Below are 11,770 nucleotides of genomic sequence, written 5' to 3'. Positions count from 1 at the left end.
GTATAATGAAATGACTGACATAAATTTCATTTAATGTATATAATTTATGCAATTGCATTTGGTGCATGCAACATCATTGTGGCTTTTATTGAATGCTTAAGGTTTGGACAAAGAAGACTGGAACACATTGGACAGGAAGAACAAGGAAGATTTTCTTTCTCTCACTCATGGAAAAAGGGAAATAGGGTGTCCTCTCCATTCCCACTCCACAGGGGACTTAGGTGTGTAAGCAGGATGATTCAGAATCTCTTCCCACCTTTTAAGCTTCCTCTGACACATTTACACCTGTGTTATTACAAGTAGACAAAGAGAGTAATAACATATTTGGCAAATTAAAAGTAGGCAGCTGAGGATATGCACTATAAATACAAAGCATTGAAGCGGCGTTCCACTACCCAAACCCAATGCAGCAAAGTTGGCTTAGTGCCTCTTTTAGAGCCTGGGGAGACAGAGGCTGTTGATATGAGGAAAATATAATGATATACCCCCAACATCAATTGCTTGATTCTTATTAGCCTTATCCTTATGAGCAGGCTGTTCACTGTTTTGGACAATTATGAATCCCAGGGGCATTAATACATTGGTCCGAAGGGCTTCTGCTGAATCATTTCACTATTTATCATGACCTCTATGTGCATGCGATACAATATCTTAATGGTGCAGAAGCTGGAAAGCTTAAGCTTTTTCTCTTTGTTTTCAGCATCAGAAATTCATAGCTCATTTGTGTGTGTGTGTGTGTGTGTGTGTGTGTGTGTGTGTGTGTGTTTGCCAACACATTCTGGTTTATATTCTCAAAGAACCCACAAAATGGGAAAGAGATGCTAGCTTTGAATACAACATCAGAAAAGAAAGAAAGAAAGAAGAGAAAGAAAGAAAAAGAAAGAAAGAAAGAAAGAAAGAAAGAAAGAAAGAAAGAAAGAAAGAAAGACTATTAAGATTTCATGAATTCTGACTGAGTATATAGTAGTCCTTGACTTACATTCCCAGTTGGGAACAGAATTTCCATCCTAAGTCTTTGTAATTGTAAATTGAGTTGGACCTAATTTTATGACAATTTTACAGCAGTCCTTAAGTGAATCATGCAATTGTTAAATGAATAGTATGGCCTTTTTTTAAAAAAAAATCCAGTTTTCCCAGTGAGTGTTTTGCTGGAAACCGTAAAAAAGATTACAGATTGTGATAATGTGATTGCAGGATGTTGCAGCTGTTGTAAATGCAAGCTGGCTGCCAAGTGTGGCATTCTGTGGGTGTGATAAGGGGGATGATGTGACAGTCATTAAGTATGCATACAGGTTGTAAATCATTTTTTTCCAAGGCCTTTGTAACTCTGAACCATTATTAAATGAATAGTCTGAAGTCCAAAACTACCTGCAATCTAGGGCTTTGATGGCGAACCTATGGCACGTGTGCCACAGGTGGCAAATGGTGCCATTTGTCATGGCACACGAGCCGATGCCTTGTCAGCTGGCCAACGTGCATGCACGCGCTGGCCAGCTGACTTCAGCCTTCTTTTAAGGCCGTTTTTCGCCCTCCGGAAGCTTCCCTGAAGTTTCCAAAGCACGATAAACCAGCCCTACAGGCAAACTGGAATTTTGGGAATAAACTTTATGTTTGCTCATAGGACCATTTTTTGCCCACTGGAACCTTCAGGGAAGCTTCCTGAAGGCTCCAGATGTCAAAAATAGGCCCTACGGATGAACCAGAAGTCATAATTCCCGAACTTCCGTGTTCCCCGTAGGTCTGTTCTTTGCTCTCTGGAGGTTTCAGGGAAGCTCCTGAGGCCTCCAGATGGTGTCTGGGGGGGGGAGGCTGCTTTTGCTCTCCCCAGGCTCCTAGAAAGCCTTTGGAGCCTGGGGAAGGCGAAAAAAACACGGCCAAAGCGGGGGGAGGGGTATCGCTGATTGTGCGCATGCTGGGGGGCGCATAGCATTATGTATGTGGCATGCTGGCACATGACCCCATTGTCTTCCCCCCACTTTTGGCACAGCAGCCAAAAAAGGTTTGCCATCACTGATCTAGGAGGTTTATTGACAGGTAGATTACTCTTATTCTACTGTCAAACACTGAAAGTATTCAAACTTGGTAACTTAAAGATAAATGTATTTATTGTGGTACAACCTCTAAGAACGTGAGCATTTCATTAAACAAAGTCCTGAAAAATATTTGGAGTTCCCCATATTTTAGGGTCAAATTGTATGTCTAAAATTTTGATATTGGAAGGGAGACTTCCACAAAATAGATATTTTGGTGGACATGGTAAGAAAGAAAGAAAGAAAGAAGATTTCATTACAAACCAATTGGTGAGAACCTCAACTCCAATTCAGATGAGAAACTGAGTTTGAGTGTTACAACAGTGACGTGCGGTGAGCTTTATGGCTGGTGAGGCAGCTTTTTAGACTTGTGGACTTCAATTCCCAGAATTCCACAGCCAGGCATGCTCAGTTCCAATTTAAAGCGACAGCATTTTTTCCCCCTTGCAAAATAAGTTTTCCTATTCTTTTTCTTCTCCCTCCCCCTCCTTCCTCCCTCTCTCTCTCCCTCCTCCCTCTCTCAAACAGACACACGCACACAGAGAAGTTGGATCCCTCTCTCACTCACTCACTCTCAAACGAACACAAACACAGAAGTTGGATTGGATATATTTTCCAAAGGCTTGAAAGCAGCTCTTCTGCCATACCCCCCCTTCCCCTGCTGCTTTCCGATCGGAGCCTTTGATTGCAGATGAATCACGTTGCCTTTTCAAACTTGTAATCAGTGAAGCTGGGCTTATATACTTTTATCCAGCTCTCTCTCTCTCTCTCTCTCTCTCTCTCTCTCTCTCTCTGTGTGTGTGTGTGTGTGTGTGTGTGTGTGTGGTTCTGCATGCAATCAAATTTTTTGAATTCCTCCCCCCTTCCCACACACACACCTTTTCCAACTGTTTCAGAGAGGATTTCAATTCTGCTTTTGCCTGCTCTCATGAAAGGCCAGAGCTCTGAGTCAGACTGAGCTAGTTGCTCCCAGATAACTCTAAAAAGCCTCTAAAAATGCCCTCTATGGAAGGCGAGAGAACACGTGCCTCCTTTGCATATGAAATTTTTCACTTTTTAACCCTTGCTTAACTTTTAAAAGGTGAAAAATTGCTTATGCACAGGAGGCCATAGTTCTCTCGCCTCCTCATATAGTTAACACTAAGCAGAATCCAAGTCACTGTGACTTGGAATCTGGCAGCAACTACCTTGGCTTTAATTATTTTTAAAAAATTCTTTAAAATTCTTTCCTTTTCCTCTTGACTGGTGAGGCCATGCCTCCCCTGCCTTTAGTGACTGCACATCCCTGTGTTACAATAAATATAATTTCTCTTCTATCCCAAAGTTATCAGATATGACTTTCAAAAACTAAAGAACACTTTGTGAGAACACCTTCATTGGGTGTTCATCAGAAGTGGGAATCACTTCCACGCTCTTTGTGGGGGCACACCTTATATCTGTTTACACTGAATATACAAAACGGCTCACATAAGCTCTTGGGTTTTTTTCCCCAATATCTTCTTTTTTATTGATTTTTTTTTGAAAAAAAGGGCTTTTATAAATATTTACCTGCCCTCCCCCACCCTCCTCACCCGAACCCAACCCCCCCACAACTTCCCAGAACAAATACAGGGTATAAATCTTTAACAAAGATGTTCTAAAATAAACTTTAAAAAAAGTTAGTATCATCTTTCATTTGAGCTTTAACTCCTCTTTTGTTAGGCTAACTCTAAACAGATTATATCATTCCTTCTTCAGTCATAAACTATCTGGAATTTCTTAGTCTCGTATTTATTTTTAATATAGTCAATCCATCTTCTCCACTCCAGTTTATATTTTTCATTTGAGTGGTCCTTGAGATATGCTGATATTTTAGCCATCTCTGCTAAGTTTGTAACTTTTAATGCCCATTCTTGAATAGTAGGCAAATCTTCCTTCTTCCAGTATTGCATCACCAACAGTCTTGCTGCTGTTATTAAATACAAAATCAAGTTAGTCTCTATAACAGTACAATTGGTAGTTATACCTAACAGGAATAACTGAGGGAAAAATATGGAACACTTCACGAATTTGCGTGTCATCCTTGTGCTGGGGCCATGCTAATCTTCTCTGTATCATTCCAATTTTAGTATATGTGCTGCCGAAGCAAGCACATAAGCTCTTGTTTTCAGTACATATTCCTGTCAAATGACCTCCAAGACAAATTCTAGAAAGTAATTGAATACTAAAAGTTATCCTCCAATTCATCAACATCAGGAGAAATTTTCTCTGGAAGGATATGATTAGTAAACTGACAAAGATTATTTTAAATTCTTGTTCGCATCTTTGCCAGTTAACGGCTAAATCTTCAGAGAAGCAAGCTTTCCTTTTTATCTTGAGAAGAATAATTACCAGGTATCTGTAACTATTTATCTTTTTTAGACATTTTAATCAAAGTTGTTGAAATTGTTTTCTTTTTAAAAAAAAGCTTTCCAGCCTGTGAAGACTTTTGTTCTTTTTGTCACAACATTTTTGACATGCAAGATATATCATCATCCATGTCAATTTTGTGAGCTAATTTATATTACTGTTGACTGATCCAGAGAGATAATGAAATGTAAAAAACTATACAGAGGATTGTGGCTTGCAGCCTGCCTAGTCTAACTCTGGCGTGAGGGCAGGACAGTCTTTTCTTCAAAGCCATTGCTATGATATTATGCATGCAAGTTTTACATATATACATGCATCCTGAATCTTTAGCTTTCAACATCTCAGTCTCATAGTTAAGAGAATCTGTTCAGTTCTGCTGCTGTATCGCATTGAATCATCATGTTTAGTCTGAAAGTGCATTTTACACTTCTGTCATCAGGAAGCAAATCTTAGGTACTACAAGATCACAGAGCTGCAGCAAATGATTGCTCATTTTTGATAAATGATTCTGGAAATTAAAGTTCTGAATATTAGTATAGGGTGGTGGTTATTATTATTCATTCGTGTTGAGATTATTATAAAGAGATTATTATAAAGCAAAATGTGTATTCTCTTTTATTAATAGAACTAGTTTTAACTCCATCAGGCTGTTAAAAAAGAACCGTACTTGGTATACATATTTTGTCTTTCTCTTTAATTTTCTTTTTTTTTCCATTACATTTTACATCAAAGCCCAGCATCAGCAGATAAACAGCTAAGCTGGGGTTGTGGGACACAATCCTTCTATCTGGTAAACTGATTTATATTGTCTATGATCATTTTCACTTTTTGGCAATTTTTACTGCTCCAAATCCTTAAATGTGACAGTTCTATGATTACAGAGCATAGAAATGGCATAAAACAGTAGGGCAATTTGACATACAGAATGGGAGTTCTTGTTGGAGAGCGATTTAGTGCTCGATAATAAATCACTTGCCCCAAACAATTATTCCACCTTCCTGGTTCCATTCATCTTCGACTGGACTCACATCCTGAATGTTCTGATATGAAAAATTTGGCACACTTTTACATTGTAGAGCTTTTATTTTTGCGAATACGCAGGCTAGTTTTTGCTGGGGGGAGAAATTATTAAGTAAAATTCTTGCAATCTTTTCTAAACTGATATAGTGAAACCATGATTTTACTGCAGGATCCAATAAATTATTAACAGTAAATAATTTTACTGTTTTAGCAAATGAGGAAAAGGTTTAAAATTAATATTAATTAATATGAGCAAAAGATATTGCTATGAGTAATATCTTTTGCTCATAGATACTAACAGCAGTTATTTGGAAATTATAATTTTATATTTGAAAGTTATAGTATGTCATGTACTATAACTGAAATACTCTAAAGATTATATACTTTATACATAGGTGAACAATAAATATTTTCTCTCAATACATATTTCAAATAACTTATGCTAGTGCTTAACTGATCTGAGTTTATTGGTCTCATACTTTCAGTGAAAGGAACTGAGGCATGCTTTTTGGAGGCACCATAAACTAATCATCAGAAGCTTTTAAGTGCCATCATTTAATCAAGGCACCATAAATTATTACCATGCAGCATAAATGAGTAAAGCCTCAGGTTTCTAGAGAGCAAAGACAAAAATGTTGAAAAGGTCCACAGGAGAGATGTTGGCTTTGTGTTTAATTGAATTTCCCTTTGAGGTTGACATTTGTTGCCTACAAAAGAATTCTAACGGCATACGGAAATCTACAGTAACCCTTTTGGGGGTAGTTGAAAGATGCTTTATCTTGGCTTATGCTCTTTCAGGACTTATTTCCACATGCATGTCATGGGTGTTTTGTCATGGGTGTTTTCTATGCAGATATACATGTATATAGTGTCATGCCCCCATTGGAGCCTGAATCCGCAGAGGAGGATGAGCCGGAGTTGGGGCCAACAGAGATTGTTGACTTCAGAGGAATGTGGGGAGAAGCAGAATGAGCAGTCCCTGGACAACTTGCCAGCAGAGAGGAACAGAGGCAGAGAGAGGGCAGGCAGTGGAAATGAGGAGCGATGGAGCTCAGGCAATGAGCAAGGACTGCCCTCTCCTGATCCCTAAGCACGGAGAGTAGAGAAACAGTGCAGGCTGACCTGACCACTCAGGAGGACAGTGCCCCGCCCATCTTTTTCCTTGCTTCTCATTACCTTCTTTCTTGCTTTGTGGGCTTCTTGCCTTGTTCTTTGCTTCATGGACTCATTTCTGTGTTCCTTTGCTTTGCTGAACTTCTTTCTTTGAAGCCATTGTGCTAACAGCATTTTGCTAGACTACTCACAGCCAGATGCTGTTCTCTGTGTGTGTGTGTGCATGTGCTTGTGTGTGCGTGCATATGTGCATGAGAGCACTTTGCTTTGGAACTTGTCATAAATATGAGAGCATTTGGGGGAAAGTTGGAGCAATAAAGGAGACTTTGGACTATCAGCTGACTGTGTTGCCTCCATGCCTTGCTCCGGGTCATCACATATGGTTTAGTATCCAAGTGACCCCAAACAACATCACAGCACATGATATTATGAGAATGAATAATGTTCTTCATCACCACTGGTCTGCTGTCTTTCTTTTAGAATTTTGATTATAAAATATTATAGGAATAAGAATATTTTCTGAATGGAGACTTGAGTGCCAAATATTTCTACTGTGAACTGATGAAGCCAAGCTTCTTTCTGGGAAATTATCAATGAAGGAATTTTCTTTGAGGCAGAGAAATTGCATTCTACTAAACCAACATTTTTTGTTTTTGCAAATCTTTTGTTTTTCTAGGAAGAGATGGATAAGAGATTAATTCATATAGAACTAATATATACATTTACTATATTTAGACTTATCAGCTAAAAAGATCCTGAGAACAAGAATATGTATATTTCTGGTTGCAAAAATAAATATATTCAGAAAAAAATGTATGCAATGTGCACATGGTATAAAAAAATGGGGAAAGGATTGATTTTTTTTAAGTTTGCAAAACTAAAAACTTGACACGTTCATTTAGTCTTAGTTTTAAATACTATAAATTGTTAAATTTTGAATTGAAGATCTGGAATTGACTTTTCACTAAATATGATACATACGGACAATAATTTATCACAGACTTGAAAGTAGTACTATACTAATCTATCCTATGTTATGTTAATATGCTGGTCTCTGATTAAAAGGCTAACTAAGGTTGCTAATTTTTAACAATATCTCTTCAATTTATCTCACTTCCACACTAGTTCTCTCTGAAGATATTTAGTCCTTTTGAACTTTTGTGAGCGATTTTGCAGCAAAGAAGATTACACAAAAGTGCTTTCTCCCTCAATCTCTCCTCCCCATATGTGTGCATGTGGGTGTGATATTATGCTTTTACTGTTTGATAGAAATGCTAAAATGGGAGGAAGAAAGGAAGGGAAAGTTAAGTGACTGAAAAGTTTTGTCTGTTATATAAAGGCAAACCCTCTACCAAGGATTTCAATTATAGTTATTGAGAAAAGAGGTACAGGTATAACAAAATGCTTTGTAGTATTGTGTCCATCATCTTTGATGAAACTTGACCCAGAAATGTGAGTGCCTACTACTTTTCCATGTTTGTCAGAAGTTAAAAAAATAGAAATCAAGAGATGCTTTTACAACATGTGCTGTTTTCACAGAAACTGACCCCTGGTAATGGAGGAGTATAAAGTATTCTTTAGTATAAAAACATCAGATTCTCTTTGAATTCTTTCGTCTTTTATCAGAAATTTGGCAGCCCTATTGTAAATGTCAACTGATTCCAGTCCCTCTCAAAAGTAACTACTTCCTTTTTCTTCTTCTTTCTTTTTCTTTAAGCTTTAGGTTAAAGGACTGATATCTGAACATCTATAGCCAATGTTAATCATTTTTAAACATGATTGTTCAAGCTCTTCTCCCAACTTTCATTTGAGGTTTGTTGAAACGCCATTGATCTCAGGAATTTTACCTAAGTAGTTGCATACAATTGTGCTACTCACTGCTTAAAAGCTATGCTTTTAACTTTTATATTGGGAGGTCTGCCTTTTTCCACTAATTTCCTTTTATTGAAACATACATTCCATTAGAAAAATCGTTCATCATTGTAATATTACAGAACTATGCTGTACTTGAATGGTAGGCAAAGGCTTTTCACAATGAGCATCACAGTTTCAGAAGAAATTTTATAGTTCATTTGGACAGAGTGCATCTGGACTGTTTCAATGGATATTAAGCAAGGGTGTATATTTGTAGTTTGTTCCATAATATTTCTTTACAGTAATCTTTGTGATACAACCATTTTTAAATGTTTGAAATTATAATGGCCCTGGGGGAAAAAGTGACTTACAATCAGATCTTACACTTACAACTCTTACAGCATCCTCATAGTCACATGATCAAAATTGAGGCACTTGGCAACAAGTATGTATTTATGATGGTTGCAGTGTCTTGGGGTCATGTGATCACCATTTGTGACTTTCCCAGCAAAGCAACCAGCAAAGTCAGTGGTGGAATCTAGATTTGTTTAATAACTGAATGATCACTCAACAACTGCAGTGATTCATTTAACAACCATGGAAAAAGGTTGTAAAATCAGGCATGATTCACTTAACAACTGCCTTGCTTAGCAGTGGAAAGTTTGATTCCAATTGTGGTAATAATGTTGAGGATTACCAGTAAATCAGATCAGTTCTAGGGTGGGACAATTTTAATGTTTAGCAACATTAGTTTTGTTTAAAGTTAAATATAGGCCATGAAAGGGAGGGGAAAAGACCATATGATGGAAAGCCTTCTTTTGTTCTTAGTAGGCCTTTCCAAGATGATGATGCTAAGGATCAGCAAATGGATGTTGCTAATTGGGTGCTTCCAGAGACAAAGTTGCTGGAATGTGGGACAATAGCAAGAACATGCAATGGGAGTTGAATACTTTTGGGGCAAGACAAGTATTGAAGTTCTACTAGGCTTTCTTTTCTTTCCCATGTTTCCCATGTCTGACCAATGGAAAAGAAGATATATGAAGCTTGGACAGTAGACGCACAAGGGGTCATTAAATGCCAGGCACTTTGTAAAGAAAGTGGACAAAGATTCCATATTTTCAAAATGCCCCACAATGTTTTTGCACTGCTTGAATCACCATGGAGATAACTTAGCTGTAGCTGAGTGACTGGCATCAGCATATTATGTTGTGTTCACAATGCTGTGAAATTAGCTATTATTGTTACTGTATTTATACCCTAACCTTCCTATGGCAGCTCATGATGGCAAATGTGGTCTCCCACATTTTACTTTCATAATGAAATATAAATGAAAAACCACATATTATAATATGTAATGTGAAATATGAAATCTGTAAAGATGAAAACAAGTGACTAGCTTTTCCCAATATGAGAGCTAACTGTGCGAAGCAAAGAATCTAAGAAAAAATGTGTAATGTAGGTGCCCTCAGCAGCCAAGCCTGAGTATTAAACTGCCAGAAGTCCATTACCATGAAAAGAAAGCAGAAACCATGAAAAGAATTTAGAAAGTTTGTCTAAATCTAAAGACAAACACTTACAGGCATACCCATACATTGCTAGTCGTTTAGGTCACAGAAGCTTATTTTTGTCATTCCTAGAACTACAATAAAAGGTGCTTATTGTTCTTGAGCTTTTGTGAAGAACAACTCAAGTCTTATTCTTGAGTTTTTGTGAAGACTCTTGAGTGCAGATTAGACTTTCTAGAGCACAGGTGTCAAACTAGCTGTATCATGTTGCTATCACATGATGTTTTGCAATGTTTTTCCCATTTCGCAGAGTTGGGATGGGCATGGCCTGCATGTGACTCATGTAGTCTGCAGGCCGCCAGTTTGACACCCCTGTTCTAGAATAAGGATGGGTCGCTTAGGTGTAACCTTGATTCTTGGAGTCATGCAGCTCAGGAGTGGGTTCCGGCTGGCACTACTGCCATTGTGCTCATGTGCAACACAATTAGAATTGTTCTGCGCATGTGCATAACTGAAAAACAAGATGGCACCACCAAAGATGCTGACCGGGGAACCAGTTCAGGGGCGTGGCAGGCCTGGGTTGCTGCTACTTTCAGCCACTACTGGTTCAACCAAACTGGTTCAACCACTACTGGTTCATCCGAACCGGTCTGAACTGGTAGGAACCCACCATTGATACAGCTCTCCTCTGCAGTTGCCATAGTTGCAAGATGGTGCTACATTCACACTCTTGCCTGCTTTTCCAATTATTCTAAAGTCCTGCACAGTCCTGGCAATTACCTGGTTTGAGATGATTACCACATTTATGGCTTCTTTTTTTGCTTAAAGAAAAGGCAGGAGAGACGACATAGGAAGCCTGGATCCTCCCTGATAAGTTGCAGTGCTAGGCCAAGTTGCTTATACCGTAGTTATTTTTCTGTATAGCAAAGACACAGGATTTCTTAAAGGCTAAGAAAAATAACAGCCAAAGTGCTTGCATGGAGTCAAATATCTTGTCATATTTATATTTTATATAAAGACAGGATATCTACTTTTCCAATGTTTAATTATAAGAAAAAATATTTCTTGGTTATAGAATACGCTGCTAGAATTTGAGAATATGGTGTGAAATAATATTCAGGTGGAATGAGGGCAATGTGGTATTGCCACTGAGGTATTACAGAAGAATTTGCGTAGATCAGCTGTCCGGTATGCTGGCATGCCCAGAGAGATGGATTTGCATGCCACTTCCAGCACGTGTGCCATATGTTTGTCATCATGGTCATAGGCTAATCTATCTATTTTGTAATCTATCTCGCAGTTGCACTGGAGCCTCCCAGCTGCCACCTCTTTGCCATCCACTTCCCAGCAGGCTACTGAAAACTACCAAAGGTCAGCTTGCTTTCCGGAGTCTGGACCAGCCACCGTGGGAGGAAGGTAAGCAACCCGAAGAACAAGGCGGTATGGGTGAGGAAGTGGGCTAGTGTCGGGGCACTGAAGAAGGAGCAACGAGGCAACATATGCAACTGGTGAAGGGAGAGCCGGCGGCAAGCAAGCGGCGGTTCTGGAGCAAAGCCAGAGCCCAGAAATGGCACATTCCCCGACCCAGCTGAAGCGGGTGGCGAGCTGGTGGTGGCTCTTGGCAAGGCCAGAACCAGGGAATGGCACATTCCCTGACCTGGCCGCGGTGGGCAATGGCTCCAGGGCCTCAGGGAATGGTGCAAAGGGCAAGTGGGCAGCATGCTTACTTACCTTTGGTGAGTTGAACAGGCCAGGTGAGGTGCGGGGGTAACTGGCAATGTGTGTAGCTAGGCTGCATGGTGAAATGAAGGCAACCTATATAGGGCTGGGATGGGCAGGTCAAGCATCGTGCTGGTGGGT

At 39.1% G+C, this 11,770-nt stretch overlaps 1 non-coding gene across 1 annotated transcript; it reads right to left on the bottom strand.

Annotated features, from left to right (window-relative positions):
- Positions 1 to 4,055: 4,055 nt before the first annotated feature.
- On the bottom strand, positions 4,056 to 4,162 carry LOC116505102. Its single transcript, XR_004254891.1, has one exon. It is a non-coding gene; the product is annotated as a U6 spliceosomal RNA (small nuclear RNA).
- Between the last annotated feature and the right edge of the window lie 7,608 nt (positions 4,163 to 11,770).

Source organism: Thamnophis elegans, chromosome 2 (assembly GCF_009769535.1).
Source record: "Thamnophis elegans isolate rThaEle1 chromosome 2, rThaEle1.pri, whole genome shotgun sequence".
In the NCBI taxonomy this organism is placed as follows: Eukaryota; Metazoa; Chordata; class Lepidosauria; order Squamata; family Colubridae; genus Thamnophis; species Thamnophis elegans.
Note: the sequence above shows the minus strand (reverse complement) of the source record. Positions and strands in the feature narration are given on the sequence as shown.